The sequence below is a fragment of the Tursiops truncatus genome, chromosome 1 (genome assembly GCF_011762595.2).
Source record: "Tursiops truncatus isolate mTurTru1 chromosome 1, mTurTru1.mat.Y, whole genome shotgun sequence".
NCBI lineage: Eukaryota > Metazoa > Chordata > Mammalia > Artiodactyla > Delphinidae > Tursiops > Tursiops truncatus.
This window is the reverse complement of record NC_047034.1, coordinates 9,722,196-9,740,966: the sequence shown is the minus strand read 5'-3', so window position 1 is coordinate 9,740,966 and position 18,771 is coordinate 9,722,196.

Here is an 18,771-nt window from a genome sequence, read left to right as displayed (position 1 = left end):
ATGATACTACAGATGAAAAAGCAGTAAAATATGATTATCTGCTTGTGACACCAATTAACAAGTAACCTGCCGTGTCTAAATATTAAGTATTAATATGTGACATGAAATGACTGTTACAAAACCAATGGCTCCTCTTAACTGAATTTTTGTTCCTGAAATATCTAGAGCTTGTTTTATATTTTCCGCTGGTTAACAAGGAAACATCCAGTATTTGGTCATGAAAAATGCACTCCAAGCCTGGTCTGTTTTACACATTAGTTTTTCACACATTGTTTTACAGATTCATAGAACTAAAGCATCAAATGACAGCAAGATAAATTACTCTACACAATTCAAAACCTATAGTGATACTTGCTGACAAACATTCACAACTTTCTCATTCTTTTGGAGACACATGTAAAACTAAGCAGTATGTATTACTGGAAAATGACAGTATTCTCTGCTTATTTTTACTGTCTAAACATAAATGAATTATCTCAATTCAATGGCCACCACTATGTGAAAAACTAATACATGTCTTCTCCACTTTGTCTTTTCTGAAGCTATTTTTCCACACAAGGGACTGAAAACTTGATATATCTAAAGATCCAGATTGTGTCCAAATGACTCAGTAGACAAAAAAAAAAATTTTCAGTCTTCTATCTTTCAATAAATTCTATTCAAGTAAGTAGTACTATAAATTTACACGTAATTGGATACACACACACATATACACAAAAAGACCTGTGACTATTTTTCAGTTTTAGCTTACTTTGAGATAAAAAACATGAAAAACTGATTCCAAGTTTACATAGCAATACAAGCAAATATCACAAAGAAGTATCTAAATAAATGTTATAGATTTCAGAAGACAGAGACATTACGGTGACTTAGAATGATTACCTTATTCTAATGATTACATATTCTATAATAATCGTATCTATGTATAATATAAACATCATATATATTATATAATTATAATAATTATATTTGAATGTTATCATTATTAAGCTAATTATTAATAGAATGAATTTTTAAGAGAGGTAAGACATAAATTGATCTGTAAAAGCTATATAGGAATTGATTAAAGAAGAAAAGGGAGAAACATTTCACAGCAGAAAGAACAGCCTCAGCAAAAGGCCTTTAAGTAGGCTGGTGACAAATAAAATGTTCATTATGTAAATGCTGCTTTGACATGGACATCTAGAGAGGAAGAAAACAGGTAAAGGGGTCTTGGCCTAAATATTAGGTTACCTTGGCTGCTTCAGTAAGTTTGGTGGTCATCAGAGATATGTCTATATAGGGATGCTTCATAATTGTGTAAAGCTCCTATAATGGAAGAACTAAACAGAATGTAAGTGACATCTGAAGTATAGTATTTCTGATTATATAAGTATGTCTAAAACATTACAATATTATAGATATACTGGTACCATAAATTACCCTTCATTTACTAACAATAATGTATGCATTGCAAAGCACTTCTCAAGTATATGAATTCAAGTGATTCTCACAGTAACTCTCTGAAGCAAGTATGGTTGTTTTTCTCGAACATCATCATCATCATCATCATCACTATTTTTCCACTGATATACAGTTGTTCAGAAGACATTTTTAAAAAATATATTCATATACTTCATAAACTGTAGAGACGCAACTCTAGCCCAAGTTTTCATACAACAAATTTTATGCTTTATATCAAGTCATGAATCTTAATAATTTACTAAAATTTAGTAGAAACAAATGGTGAAATATAAATAAACACACTGGCCATTTAGGAAAAAATTGTTTTTCCATATAATCATAATCAACCTCTGTAGATTACTGTAGATGACAGAAAGCATAGACAGGAAACCAAGTCAATGTTGAGAATAAAAGCATTCAGATTTTCTGAATGCAAGAAACTTTAAAAATCTCTCAGCATTAAAGCTACATCTACAAATGAGTCAGAAGATTAAAACTAATATGTATTTACCTCTATTATGTTATTCATTTTCATTTCACAGTAAGCTTATTTATTAAGCATGTTATAATTTGCACTCAATGAAGGGTAACTGTGTTATATTATTTAATCACACAACATACTGATGATCATGTAGCAAGTGTCCAAGTTGATTAATAAAACATATATGTGATAATATTTGATTAATAAAGATGATAAAATTAATATTAAGAAATTTTAGAATATTTGCCCAATATCTCACATTTGGGCTTTAAAATTACTGCAGCCTTGGAAGAAACTCAGAACCAGAGAACCCAGTAAAACCATGCCCAGACTCCTGACCCACACAAGCTGTGAAATAATAAGTGCTGTTTTAACTACCAAGTTTTGAGGTAATTCTCTACAAAGCAATATATAACCAATACATACAACATAACACAAGATTCAATAAATTTTGAAATCATAAAGAATACGTTCTAAGGTAATAAATAAATAATAAATAAATAAATAAAACAGATCAGTAACAGAAAGACAGCTAGAAGTCACCAAAGTGGAAAATAAACAACACACTTCTAAATAATCCTCCAGTCAGAGTAGAAAAAAACAATAAAAATTAGAAAAACATTAAAGGCTTGCATGGTACCAATGCACCAGACCTGGATGCCAAACTTTGCCTGTATAAGTGACAGAACTGTGCTGGTTTTGTGCCTGATAATACACACTTAGTGTGTATTTATGCACCTGGCAATTTTGTGGATAATCTCATTTAAATTACTGGAAATGGGGCCTGGTACCAAGGGAAATAATGCATACACCCAGCCTGACCCCATTTGCCCCTCTTTTGAGGCAACATATCTTTGATGCAATGTGAATTTCACTGTCATTTACTAAATAATACTTCTTCTTTCTTGCCATTTAAAAAGAGAAAAAAAAGAGGTATGTATAACTAATAAGAGGATTGAAAGACAGGTCATTACTACAGATACACAAAGATATAAAAGCTATTATTAGGAGCCTAGGCAAATAAAGCACTGGTTAAAAATGTTCCCAAAAAGAAAACATCAGGAACAGATGGCTTTCAGTCTACTTCTAAAAAACTTTCACAGAACAGATTGTTCCAATATTATATAAACTCTTCCAATCAATAGGAAGAAATGGAATATTCCCTAACTCATGCTGTGTGTAACTCAAGATCAGAACTAATCAAAGACACCATAACAATAAAAATTAAAGGCCATTTTGTTTATCAATATAGGTACGAACATCTTTTAATAATTTGCAAACTAGTAAGCTAAATAATGTGTGCAGGTATATGTGTATTTTAAATATATATTATATTAAAAAATATATATATATCTCCAATATTTGGCTTATATACATATTTCCAACTTCCTAGCTGAGGAACAGTATTTTACATCAAAATACAAATTGAAAATATTTATTTATAAATATCCACATTTGCCAATGTGCAGACCAAACATCTGTGGTCAAGTCATAAACACATGCACACATGTTTCTTGATATTTGGCAAAGAGGTTGGAACCGTTAGAAAAAGAGTAACACTGAGATTTAAATTATGCTATTATTATTGCTGGTATAAATACATTTGAATTTATTGTTTATAAATACATCTAAACGTGCTTAAAATGAGTGCATTTCATAACACTTAAGATATACTAAGACCAAAATTTTGAATATAGCGTCAAAATAATCTATTAACTACTTATAAAAAGTAGATATTACTAACAATGAAATCTATCAGACTTAAGAAATCCAAGATTTATTTTACCCCATCTCTAGACTTTTGTCTCATTTTTTAATTGAAAGCAGCTTTTAATAAGAATAATGGAATATCAATTTTCCAATACTAATAAAACATTCATGTACAGAACCAGCTGAAAGTGCTGACATAAAATCTTGATAACAATATATATTTCTGAAATGCTACCCTTGTATTTCCAAAAAAGATTATTATAAGACATCTTCTTGTAAAGAAAATAATCATAATTAATTGGTAAATACCTTTTTTGAAATTTTAATCAATTAAAAATATGAACAGGCAGACTGGAGACATTACAGGTTCAGTTCCAGACTGCAATAAAACAAATACTGCAATAAAATGAGTCACATGAATGTTTTGGTTTCTCAGTGCAGATAAAGTTATATTTATACTATACTATAGTCTACTAAGTGTGAAACAGCATTATATCTAAAAAAAGTATATACCTTAAAGAATACTTTGTTATATAATGCCAAAATAATTACAATAGTAACATCAAAGATCATTGTTCACAAACAATAACAAATATAATAATAACAGAAAAGTTTGAAATATTGAGAGAATTAACAAAATGTGAGACTCAAAGTGAACAAATGCTGTTGGGAAAATGGTGCTGATAGACTTGCTTAACACAGGGTTGCCACAAACCATCAATTTGTAAAAAACGCAGTATCTGCAAAGCTCAGTAAAGTGAAGTGCAAATAAACGAGGTATGCCTGTATATGATCATTAATCTGCTGAAATTATAGACAGCAGAATAGAAAGTTCTATTCTTTTGGGGAAGCAATGAGGATTTGGTCTCTGCTCTTGAGTACTTCACAGTTTCATGGTGCTACTGACAACAGAAAGCACACAGCTCCTTCCCTGCCATCACCCACCATCTCCAAGAAGGAAAGGAGTTTGCTTTTGAGCTTGGTAAAGTCTAAGGACTATAACTAGACTTTATTTTTAAGAGCACTGTAGTTTTAAAAAGCCTACACAAGACAAAACTCTTTTGCTCTTGGCTTCCTTCTGTTTGTTTTCCCCTTGATGTGATCTTCTCAGACTCTCTTTTTTCTGAATCAGATTTGAAAGATACAGAGGCCGAGATATGGGTGAGAAATTAGAGAGAAAGCATAAAAGATAATGCTTGATCTATTTTAGTTTTAGGTCTTAGGCCCACTTTCTAACCCTCAGCTCAACTGAAAACTGCTTTGGGGTCTGTGGAGCCAAAACAGTCACTAGTAATAACACATCCCTTTGTATAGCTTTGTCCTCTGTACATATATCCCTCCGGAGAAAGTCCCAAGTTGCAGGCAGACAACCATTTCAGGAGAGGATTCAAATATTAGGGCCTTAGGTCCCAGAAATATTACCACTTAATCTTTCCACATACTTTTATAGCAAGAGACAAGCGTGTATAAATAAAAAGTGCCATTCAGAATGAAGGACGATATATGAACAGATTTATAAAGTTAAGAGGAGCACAAAAGAGATGATAGTCCGTACAATCCATCGGAAGTGGCAAACGCTGCCATGTGATAGCAGTATCTAATAAAATTCACCTGTTGGTAATTCATTTGTTTCTGGAGCCAAATGAAATAGGACTTTATGGGATAACGCAGGGGCTCGGGGGTGGGCGGGGGCACCAAGAGGAAGGCAGTAGAATTTGTGTGTGTGTGTGTGTGTGTGTGTGTGTGTGTGTGTGTGTGTATCACTTTATGATATGTTAGTATGTGAGGTAATTTGTCTCAGTGTATTTTCTATAGTAACAGCTAATCCAGTTTTTCCAAAACTGTGAATGACTCTAATATTTCCTATACCTGACCCTGCTTCCCCCTGCCCCCAGAACTCCCTGAAAGAGCTCTGGGAAACCAGCTCTTTGCACTGTTACCCCTCCCATTACCCCCTGAACCTATTCCAACATCATCCCCATCTCTCTAATGCTTCTCCCATGAGAGCCACCAGCAATATTTATGCTGCCAAATCTGATGGTCAGTCCTCAGTTTTTATTTTTCTCAATTCAAAAGAATTTGACACAGTTGTTCACTTCTTGAAAACATATTCCCCACTCCCCTTCCTATTTCTCCTTAAGGCTCTGGCAACTGTCTTTCAGTCTCTAGTTTTAGATTCACGACTTTCAGCTGAATTCTAAATGCTGGTGCACCCAGGCTTCCAGGATCTCTTTTTCTTTATTTCTGCAGTCACTCTGTTGGTACATTCATCCTAGTCTCTGGGCCTCAAACACCACCTACATACTGACAATTCCCAAATTTATATTTTCCCCTGAGGTCTCTCATAGGCCAATTTCATCATTGATATTTCTAATTGGATACTTAAATAGAAACCTGAAAAATGACATGTCAAAACTGATCTTGATTTCTATGACATCACCTCCCCACGAGAAAACGTTATTTGTCCAGTGCTCTCCATTTTGAATAACAGCCCCACTATTCACACAGTTGCCCAGACCTAGAACCTTGACTTTCTTCTGTTCATTTTACTCAGTTCCCATATTTATTCCGCATGAAAGCTTACTGACTCGAACTTCAAAATATCTGAAATACAACAACCTCTTATAAAGTCCACCATTGCCCTCTACTCAAGCCTTCATTTTCTTGTTCACTGATGACTTCAAAAGACTCCAGAATGGTTTCCCTGCTTCTGTTCTTCCCATTCTATATACTTTCTCTACATGTTTGTTACACAGCTGCTAAAAGTTACTGAAGAAAACAGATCTATACAGAGATCTAACATCTTTTACAAAGATTAAGTCAAAATACAACATAGGAGGAGGAGCTTCAAGATGGCGGAAGACTAAGATGCGGAGATTACCTTCCTCCCCACAGATACATCAGAAATATATCTATACGTGGAACAGCTCCTACAGAACACCCACTGAACGCTGGCAGAAGACCTCAGACCTCCCTAAAGGCAAGAAACTCCCCACGTACCTGGGTAGGGCAAAAGAAACAAGAATAAACAGAGACAAAAGGATAAGGACGGGACCTGCGCCAGTGGGAGGGAGCTGTGAAGGAGGAAAGGTTTCCACACACTAGGAAGCCCCTTCGCGGGTGGAGACTGCGGGTGGCGGAGGAGGAAAGCTTCAGAGCCACGGAGGAGAGCGCAGCAACAGGGGTGCGGAGGGCAAAGCGGAGAGATTACCGCACAGAGGATCGGTGCCTACTGGCACTCACCAGCCCGAGAAGCTTGTCTGCTCACCTGCCGGGGCGGGCAGGGCTGGGAGCTGAGGCTCGGGCTTCGGTCGGAGCACAGGGAGAGGACTGGGGTTGGCAGTGTGAACACAGCATATAGGGGGTTAGTGCACCACGGCTAGCCGGGAGGGAGTCCGGGAAAAAGTCTGGAGCTGCCGAAGATGCAAGAGACTTTTTCTTCCCTCTTTGCTTCCTGGTGCGCGAGGAGAGGGGATTCAGAGCGCTGCTTAAAGGAGCTCCAGAGATGGGCGGGCGCCGCGGGTATCAGCACGGGCCCCAGAGACATGCATGAGACGCTAAGGCTGCTGCTGCTGCCACCAAGAAGCCTGTGTGCAAGCACAGGTCACTATCCACACCTCCCCTCCCGGAAGCCTGTGCAGCCCGCCACTGCCAGAGTCCCGTGATCAAGGGACAACTTCCACAGGAGAACGCACGGCGCGCCTCAGGCTGGTGCAATGTCATGCCGGCCTCTGCCTCCGCAGGCTCGCCCCGCATCCATGCCCCTCCCTCCCCCCCGGCCTGAGGGAGCCAGAGCCCCTGAATCAGCGGCTCCTTTAACCCCGTCCTGTCTGAGCGAACAACAGACGCCCTCAGGCAACCTACACGCAGAGGCGGGGCCAATTCCAAAGCTGAACCCTGGGAGCTGTGAACAAAGAAGAGAAAAGGAAATCTCTCCCAACAGCCTCAGGAGCAGCGGATTAAAGCTCCACAATCAACTTGATATACCCTGCATCTGTGGAATACCTGAATAGACAACGAATCTCGTCCCTAATTGAGGTGGAGGACTTTGAGAGCAACAATATATATATATATACTTTTCCTTTTTCTCTTTTTTTGTGTGGATGACAGGGTCTTGGTGCTCCGGCGAGGTGTCAAGCCTGTAACCTCTGAGGTGAGAGAGCCGAGTTCAGGACACTGGTCCACCAGAGACCTCCCAGCTCCACGTAATATCAAACTACGAAAACCTCCCAGAGATTTTCATCTCAACGCCAAGACCCAGCTCCAATAAACCACCAGCAAGCTACAGTGCTGGATATCCTATGCCAAACAACTAGCATGACAGGAACACAACCCCATCCATTAGCAGAGAGGCTGCCTAAAATCACAGAAACCCCAAAACACACCAGCAGATGTGGACCTGCCCACCAGAAAGACAAGATCCAGCCTCATTCGCCAGAACACAGGTATCAGTCCCCTCCACCAGGAAGCCTATACAACTCACTGAACCACCCTTACCCACTGGGGGCAGACACCAAAAACAACGGGAATTACGAACCTGCAGCCTGCAAAAGGGGACCCCAAACACATTAAGTTAAGCAAAATGAGAAGACAGAGAAACACACGGTAGATGAAGGAGCAAGGTAAAAACCCACCAGACCAAACAAATGAAGAGGAAATAGTAAGTATGCCTGAAAAAGAATTCAGAATAGTGATAGTAAAGATGATCCAAAATCTTGGAAACAGAATGGAGAAAATACAAGAAATGTTTCACAACGACCTAAAAGATCTAAGGAGCAAACAAAAATGATGAACAACACAATAAATGAAATTAAAAATTCTCTAGAAGGAATCAATAGCAGACTAACTGAGGCAAAAGAACGCATAAGTGACCTGGAAAATAAAATACTGGAAATAACTACTGCAGAGCAGAATAAAGAAAAAAGAATGAAAAGAATTAAGGACAGTCTCAGAGACATCTGGGACAACATTAAATGCACCAACATTCAAATTATAGGTGTCCCAGAAGAAGAAGAGAAAAAGAAAGGGACTGAGAAAATATTTGAAGAGATTATAGTTGAAAACTTCCCTAATATGGGAAAGGAAATAGTTAATCAAGTACAGGAAGCAGAAAGAGTCCAATAGAGGATAAATGAAAGGAGAAACACACCAAGACACATATTACTAAAAGTATCAAAAATTAAATGCAAAGAAAAAATATTAAAAGCAGCAATGGAAAAACAACAAATAACATACAAGGGAATACCCATAAGGTTAACAGCTGATCTTTCAGTAGAAACTCTGCAAGCCAGAGGGAGTGGCAGGACATATTTAAAATCATGAAAGGGAAAAACTTACAACCAAGATTACTCGACAGCAAGAATCTCATTCAGATTCGACGGAGAAATTAAAACCTTAACAGACAAGCGAAAGCTAAGAGAATTTAGCACCACCAAACCAGCCTTACAACAAATGCTAAAGGAACTTCTCTAGGCAGGAAACACAAGAGAAGGAAAAGACCTACAATTGCAAACCCAAAACAATTAAGAAAATGGTCATAAGAATATACATATTGATAATTACCTTAAATGTCAATGGACTAAATGCTCCAACCAAAAGACATAGACTGGCAGAATGGATACAAAAACAAGACCCTTTTATATGCTATCTATAAGATACCCACTTCAGACCTAGGGACACACACAGACTGAAGAGGGGATGGAAAAAGTTATTCCATGCAAATGGAAAGCAAAAGAAAGCTGGAGTAGCAATTCTCATATCACACAAAATAGACTTTAAAAAAAGACTATTACAAGCGAAAAAGGATGACACTACATTATGATCAAGGGATCAATCCAAGAAGATATAACAATTGTAAATATCTATGCAACCAACACAGGAGCACTTCAATACATAAGGCAGATACTAACAGCCATAAAAGGGGAAATTGACAGTAACACAATCATAGTAGAGGACTTTAACACCCCACTTCACCAATGGACAGATCATCCAAAATGAAAATAAATAAGGAAACACAAGCATTAAATGATACATTAAACAAGATGCACTTAATTGATATGTATAGGACATTCCTTCCAAAAACAACAGAATACATTTTCTTCTTAAGTGCTCGTGGAAAATTCTCCAGGATAGATCATATATTGGGTCACAAATCAACCCTTGGTAAATTTAAGAAAACTGAAATTGTATCAAGTATCTTTTCCAACCACAATGAGACTAGATATCAATTACAGGAAAACATTTGTAAAAAATACAAACACATGGAGGTTAAACAATAAACTACTTAATAACCAAGAGATCACTAAAGAAATCAAAGAGGAAATCAAAAAATATCTAGAAACAAATGACAATGAAAACAGGACGACCCAAAACCTATGGGATGCAACAAAAGCAGTTCTAAGAGGGAAGATTTTAGTAATGCAATCCTACCTCAAGAAACAAGAAACACCTCAAATAAAAAACCTAACCTTACACCTAAAGCAATTAGAGGAAGAAGAACAAAAACAACCCAAAGTTAGCATAAGGAAGGAAATCATAAGGATCAGATCAGAAATAAATGACAAAGAAATGAAGGAAACAATAGCAGAGATCAATAAAACTAAAGGCTTGTTCTTTGAGAAGATAAACAAAATTGATAAACCATTAGCCAGACTCCTCACAAAAAAAAGGGAGAAGACTCAAATCAATAGAATTAGAAATGAAAAAGGAGAAGTAGCAGCTGACACTGCAGAAATACAAAGGATCATGAGAGATTACTACAAGCAACTCTATGCCAATAAAATGGACAACCTGGAAGAAATGGACAAATTCTTAGAAATGCACAACCTGCCGAGACTGAACCAGGAAGAAATAGAAAATATGAACAGACCAATCACAAGCACTGAAATTGAAACTATGATTAAAAATCTTCCAACAAACAGAAGCCCAGGAACAGAGGGCTTCACAGGCAAATTCTATCAAACATTTAGAGAAGAGCTAACACCCATCCTTCTCAAACTCTTCCAAAATATAGCAGAGGGAGAAACACTCCCAAACTCATTCTACGAGGCCACCAACACCCTGATACCAAAACCAGACAAAGATGTCACAAAAAAAGAAAACTACAGACCAATATCACTGATGAACATAGATGCAAAAATCCTCAACAAAATACTAGCTAACAGAATCCAACAGCACATTAAAAGGATCATACACCATGATCAAGTGCAGTTTATCCCAGGAATGCAAGGATTCTACAATATATGCAAATCAATCAATGTGATACACTATTTTAACAAATTGAAGGAGAAAAACCATATGATCATCTCAGTAGATGCAGAAAAAGCTTCTGACAAAATTCAACAGCGATTTATGATAAAAACCCTCCAGAAAGTAGGCATAGAGGCAACTTACTTCAACATAATAAAGGCCATTTATGACAAACCCACAGCCAACATCATCCTCAATGGTGAAAAACTGAAAGCATTTCCACTAAGATCAGGAACAAGACAAGGATGTCCACTCTCACCACTATTATTCAACAATGTTTTGGAAGTTTTAGCCACAGCAATCAGAGAAAAAAAAGAAATAAAAGGAATCCAAATCGGAAAAGAAAAAGTAAAGCTGTCACTGTTTGCAGATGACATGATACTATACACAGAGAATCCTAAAGATGCTACCAGAAAACTACTAGAGCTAATCAATGAATTTGGTAAAGTAGCAGGATACAATATTAATGCACAGAAATCTCTTGCATTCCTATAAACTAATGATGAAAAATCTGAAAATGAAATTAAGGAAACACTCCCATTTACCATTGCAACAAAAAGAATAAAATACCTAGGAATAAACCTACTTAAGGAGACAAAAGACCTGTATGCAGAAAACTATAAGACACTGATGAAATAAATTAAAGATGATAAAAATAAATGGAGAGATACACCATGTTCTTGGATTGGAAGAAGCAACATTGTGAAAATGACTATACTACCCAAAGGAACCTACAAATCCAGTGTAATCTCTATCAAACCACCAGTGGCATTTCTCACAGAACTAGGACAAAAAATTTCACAATTTGTATGGAAACACAAAAGACCCCAAATAGCCAAAGCAATCTTGAGAAAGAAAAACGGAGCTGGAGGAATCAGGATCCGTGACTTCAGATTATACTACAAAGCTACAGTAATTAAGACAGTATGGTACTGGCACAAAAACAGAAATATAGATCAATGGAACAGGATAGAAAGCCCAGAGATAAACGCACGCACATATGGTCACCTTATTTTTGATAAAGGAGGCAACAAAACACAATGGAGAAAAGACAGCATCTTTAATAAGTGGTGCTGGGCAAACTGGACAGCTACATGTAAAAGAATGAAATTAGAACACTCCCTCACACCCTACACAAAAATAAACTCAAAATGGATTAAAGACCTAAATGTAAGGCCAGACACTATCAAACTCTTAGAGGAAAACATAGGCAGAACACTGTTTGACATAAATCACAGCAAGATCCTTTTTGACCCACCTCCTAGGGCAAGGGAAATAAAAACAAAAATCAACTAATGGGACCTAATGAAGCTTAAAAGCTTTTGCACAGTAAAGGATACCATAAACAAGACGAAAAGACAACCCTCAGAATGGGAGAAAATATTTGCAAATGAAGCAACTAACAAGGATTAATCTCCAAAATTTACAAGCAGCTCATGCAGCTCAATATCAAAAAACCAAACAACCCATTCCAAAAATGGGTTGAAGACCTAAATAGACATTTCTCCAAAAAAGATATACAGATTGCCAAGAAACACATGAAAGAATGTTCAACATCATCATTAGAGAAATGCAAATCAAAACTACAATGAGATATCATCTCACACTGGTCAGAATGGCCATCATCAAAAAATCTAGAAACAATAAATGCTGGAGAGGGTGTGGAGAAAACGGAACCCTCTTGCACTGTTGGTGGGAATATAAATTGATACAGCCACTATGGAGGTTCCTTAAAAAACTACAAATAGAACTACCATACGACCCAGCAATCCCACTACTGGGCATATACCTTGAGAAAACCATAATTCAAAAAGAGTCATGTACCAAAATGTTCATTGCATCTCTCTTTACAATAGCCAGGACATGGAAGCAACCTAAGTGTCCATCGACAGATGAATGGATAAAGAAGATGTGGCACATATATACAATGGAATATTACTCAGCCCTAAAAAGAAACGAAATTGAGTTATTTGTAGTGAGGTGGATTGACCTAGAGTCTGTCATACAGAGTGAAGTAAGTCAGAAAAAGAAAAACAAATACTGTATGCTAATGCAATATATGGAATATAAAAAAAGTGGTCATGAATAACTTAGGGGCAGGATGCGAATAAAGATGCAGACCTACTAGAGAATGGACTTGAGGACGTGGGGAGGGGGAAGGGTAAGCTGAGACAAAGTGAGAGAGTGGCATGGACATACATACACTATCAAATGTAAAGCCTATAGCTAGTGGGAAGCAGCCATATAGCACAGGGAGATAAGCTCGATGCTTTGTGACCACCTAGATGGGTGGGATAGGGAGGGTGGGAAGGAGGGAGACACAAGACGGAAGAGATGTGGGGATATATGTATATGTATAGCTGATTCACTTTGTTATAAGGCAGAAACTGACACATCACTGTAACCAATTATACTCCAATAAAGATGTTAAAATAAAAATACAACATAGAACTAAATGTAAAATGCAACACTATGTTTCATAATGAAATGCATGTGGGGTAGGCGTGTAGACTATTACTCTACCTCTCTTTTTGATCACTTTTCCTTAGCTCCCTTTTCTTTCTGTCCTCTTTTTAAAATGCATAATAGGTAATTTTGAAACCTCTTATGGTGTGTCAAACACTAAGGGAGCACCTGGTATGTGACCGACTGTCACTATTTTATGAAGTGGAGAAAGAGCAGTGAACAAAACAGTGTTTTCTGTCATGAATCCCTTCTTAGGGAAATAGACAATACATACATGAATTAGTGTGAAATATAATATCATACATATTAGTGAAAAAGACATGGAGCAGATGGGGGATAAAATGATACTGGATGCTCTTTTAAATCAAGGAAACTATAATGAGATGATTGGGGGTGGAGGCATGCATGAAATAAAGAAGAAATTCATGCAAATAAAAAGACAAGAGAATTCCAGGTAGGAGGAGTAGCAGAGACAAAGGCCCTGAGGAAGCACAGGGTTGATTTGTTTAGAAAAGGCAAAAAGACCAGTATGGCTCAAGAGGCATTAAAACAAGGAGAGGTAGAAAAGGAGAGGTGGAACATGGTATCCGATACAGCCAGGAGATGGCTCATGCAGATCTTTCTGAATTCTGGCAATGACTTTGTGAGTTATTTTAAATCTGAGAACATACTGGATATATTAAATCAGGTGAGTATATGATTTCATGGCCTTATACAAAAATTAACAGGCTGTCTCTTTCAGAGCACTTTAACTTTACAGAAAAATAGACTGGAATGTATAGCGTTCCCACGTGCCCCCTCACCCCACCCCTTATTACTACCTTGCATTAGTGTGGTACATTTTTTATAATTGATGAGTCAATATTGATACATTATTATTAAGTCCATAGTTTACATTAGGAATCATTCTTTGTGTTGCATGTTCTATGGGCTTTGACAGATGTATAAAGACATATATCCACCATTATAATATCACACAAAATAATTTCACTGCCCTAAAAATCTCTTGTGCTCCACCTATTCAACCCTGAACCCCTGGCAACCACTGATCATTTACCATCTCCAGAGTTTTGCCTTTTCCAGATTGACATATGTTGGTATTATATAGTATGTAGCCTTTTTAGATTGGCTTCTTTCACCTCGTACTATGCATTTAAGGTTCCTCCATGTCTTTTTGTTGCTTGACAGTTCATTTGTCTTTATCATTGCATAATATTCTATTGCATGAGTGTATTACAATTTGTTCATCATCTACTACAGGACATTCTAGCTGCTTCTAAGCTTTGGCAACTATGAGTAAAACTGCTATTAGTATCTGTGTGCAGGTTTTTGTGTGGACACAAGTTTTCCACTCATTTGAGTAAATATTAGGGAATTCAACTGCTAGAACATGTGATAAAAGTTATGTTTACGTTTTTAAGAAACAGACGAACTATCTCCCAAGTGGCTATACCAAAATCATCTCATTAGAGTTTATTTGATTTAAGAGTGTCCAGTATTATTTTATGCCCCATATGCTTCATGTTTTTTTCAACACTCATCTGTATAACATTCCATTCCATATTAATTTGTGTATCTGTTGTCTATTTCCCTGGGAAGGGATTCATGAAAGAAGACAGTTTTGTTCACTGCTCTATCTCCACTTCATATATTAGTGCCAGTGAGTCACACAGCAGGTACTCCCTAAATAGTTATAGAATGAATGATTGAAAGACTTGCAGGGAATCATTTTTAAATATTTTGAAAACTTGTACAAATATACAAAAGTTAAAAGTACAACGAATCTCCATTTACCCATTCCAGGCTTGAAGAATTGTCAACATTTTGAAGAGAGTCATTAAATATGGCACATCTATTATTTTAATGACAGTTCATTTTATCAACTTCTTTTAATGTGAGCAAATGGTCTGTAGAACAGACAGAAAATATCATATGGCAAAAAGGCCTACACTGCATTAATATAACAAATCTATATAAACAAAATAATGAGTTGTTATAAAGCACCATATGTAAGTATACTAAAGCATTCTTACATACTCCCATGTCAACAACAAATAAAACAGCAGATTAAACACAGTTCAAAAAATTTCTCCTGACTTGCTGTTCTTCATTGTACACATTTATTTATTCCACTTCCTTTGGGCAGTACTTTTATCTTCATCCTTTTCAATTTCTCATATCTCTGTGGCGTTCTGTTCAAAGACCTCCTGGAACCTGCATCTTTGGGACTATTTCTGCCTGAACAGTTTGACCTTTAGTTCCCAGCCTTTTTAGTTTATCTTATCAGCTAAGCTTGTGCCTCACTGCTGAGTTATGAAACCCTTTCATAATCGGTCTAGAGACTATCAATTTTCTACACTCATGCCCTCTCATGTTTTAAAACATTTTCGCAGCTTTAAAATATAATGCACAGAAAGAATATATAAACGGTACTCTCTTTGTACCTGTGTGGTCATGGAAGTGTTTCAAGAATGAACTTACCTACTACAGTGCCTTTTATTTGTTTACAAAATTATATTGAAATAATGACTGCATATTTTAGTCAGACATCCTTACCCATTCTTTCTGAATGATGTTCAACTCAGAGACCCTAGTAATTGCTTTAGTCAACAAATATTTATTTAATTTCCATTTGTGCCAAGCATTATTCTAAGTAACAGAGATACAATGGTACAAAGGGAAAATAAGGTCCTTGTCTCATATTATAGCAGACTGCTGTATAATTTCACCAAAGTTAATGAGCCTCAACAGCCTGTCCTCTTACCTAAAAGACTAGCCACATATTTCTTAAGATATTTTGTTTGGCCATTCAATTGTGTATGAATGAAGGAAAGGGCAAGTTCTTTCTTCTTTACATATCAAATTGCTATCATTTATTACAGGCCATAAAGGAGTATTATTAGGAAATCCACATCAGACTATTTTCTTTAGTCTAAAACAGTCAATTAGATTGGTATTCAAGAACTCAGGTTTGAGTTGGAAAAAGAAAAAAAACAACAACTAAGCACCATAGATTTTCTAGTCATTGCAATAAGGCAAGAGAAAGAAACAACAGCTATACAGACTAGAAAGGAAAGCAGAATGTTTTTATTTGCATATGGTTAAGACTGTGCTGATAGACCATCCTAAGGAATTTATAAAGAGTTACTGGAACTAATATGTGAATTTAAAGAGGTTCAAAATTATGAAGTATACACAAAATAATTATATTTCTATAGATTTATCAAAAACTGTTAAAATTTAAAATGCCAGAAACATGGAATAATTACAAGTAGATTTAACCAGCTAACCACAGGTGCAAGATCTGCAAAAAAAAAAAAAAAAAAAAAAAAAATATAAAATATTGCTAGAAGAAAGAAATTTTAAAGCCTATATTAAATGGAGAAATACACTATGTTCATGAATTGGAAGACTAAATATTATTAAGGTATCAAGTCTCCCAAGGCTGACCCATAGATTCAGTGCAATGTGGAGCATAATTCCAACAGGGATTTTTTTGAGGAGAGAAAGTATAAATTGACAATCTGATTCTAAAGTGCATATAGAAATGCAAAGAACAAGAATAGCCAAAACAACTCTTAAAAGAAGAATAGAGTTGGAAAACTTTTACCACCTGATTTGAACTCATTTTAAAAGTACAATAATCAAGCCAGTGTAGTACTGGTGTTAAAGACAGACATATGTATCAATGGAACAAAATAGGGCATCCAGAATTAGATACACATGTATATGGTCAGTTTTTTTTGACACGGGTGCCAAGGCAATTCCATGGTAAAGGACAGTTTTTTCCATGTTTTAAAGATGCTGAACAACTGTTTATCCATACAAAAAAAAGAGACCTCGATCCTTATCTTGAAATTAAACACAGATATTATCCCCAAATGGGTCACAGACCTAAATAAAAAGCTAAAACTGTAGAACTTCTAGGACAGTGGTTCTCAACAGGGGCCAATTTTGCCCCTGCCCCCTGATAGATATTTGACAATGTCTAGAGAAAACCCAACTTAGAATATCTGGCCCAAAATGTCAGTGAGGCTGAGGTTGAGAATCTCTGTTCTGGAAAGAAAAATAATAGAAGAAAATATTTGAGATCTTAGGCATAGGAAATGATTTCTTAAATGTCACACATAGAAGATGAATCATTATACAAAAAATAATGAATAGGACTTCATCAAAATCAAACACTTCTGGTCTTTAAAAGACACTGCTAAGAAAATAAAAATACAAGCCAAATAAGATTCATAGAAATATTCACTCAAATATATCTATCAAAACAGATGTATCCTTCATACATAAATAACTTTTACAAGTCAATGGACACAATATTTGTTTTTGTTTTTGTTTTTGTTTTTGTTTTGCGGTACGCGGGCCTCTCACTGTTGTGGCCTCTCCCGTTGCGGAGCACAGGCTCCGGACGCGCAGGCTCAGCAGCCATGGCTCACGGGCCCAGCCGCTCCGCGGCATGTGGGATCTTCCTGGACCGGGGCACGAACCCGTGTCCCCTGCATCGGCAGGTGGACTCTCAACCACTGCGCCACCAGGGAAGCCCCAATATTTGAACAGATATTTCAAAAACAAAACATATGAATGGTCAATAAGCACATTAAAGTATGACTGATAATATTATCTATTAAAGAAATGTACATTAAAATCATAATGCAGTATCACTAGACACTCATCACAATATCTAAAATTTTAAAAAAATGACCATATGAATTATTGGTGAGGATACGCAGCAACTAGAATACTCACACTTTGCTGGTGGGATATAAAATAATGCAGCCACTTTGTGAAACAGTATATCAGTTTCTTATATATTTAAACAAACTTATTTTTACCATAAGACACCTAGTTATTTACACAAGGGAATTAAAAACATATGCCCACACAAAGACTTTACAAAAACATGAGTAACTCAAAACTAGAAACAACCAAACTGCCTATCAATAGGAGAATGAATAAATAATTCTGGTATCATCCACACAATGATACTACTCAGCAATTAAGGAGAAAACTACTGATCCATATATCAGCATGGATGAATGTCAAAAATTTGTACTGAGTAAATACAGACTCTCAAAAGAATGCATAGTATATGAAAGTGTTGATATAAAGTCCTAGAAAAAAAACAAAATTTTAATAAAAGAAGGCAGGTCAGAACTTGCCTCATGCCTGGTTTTGAAGGAGGTTACTGTTTGTAAGAAAGAACTTTTTGGGATGAGAGACATGTATTCACAGTAGAAGCAGGTGTCACATTTATCAAAACTAGTTTTACATTTTAAATGGGTATGTTTTATTGTATGTAAATAAGATCTCAATAAAATGCACTTTAAAACTCCTAGGCACTATAGATCAATCTTAGTTTTACATTAAAAATCACATGTTAATTTACCTACAATTATATTTGTTTATCTCTAATGACC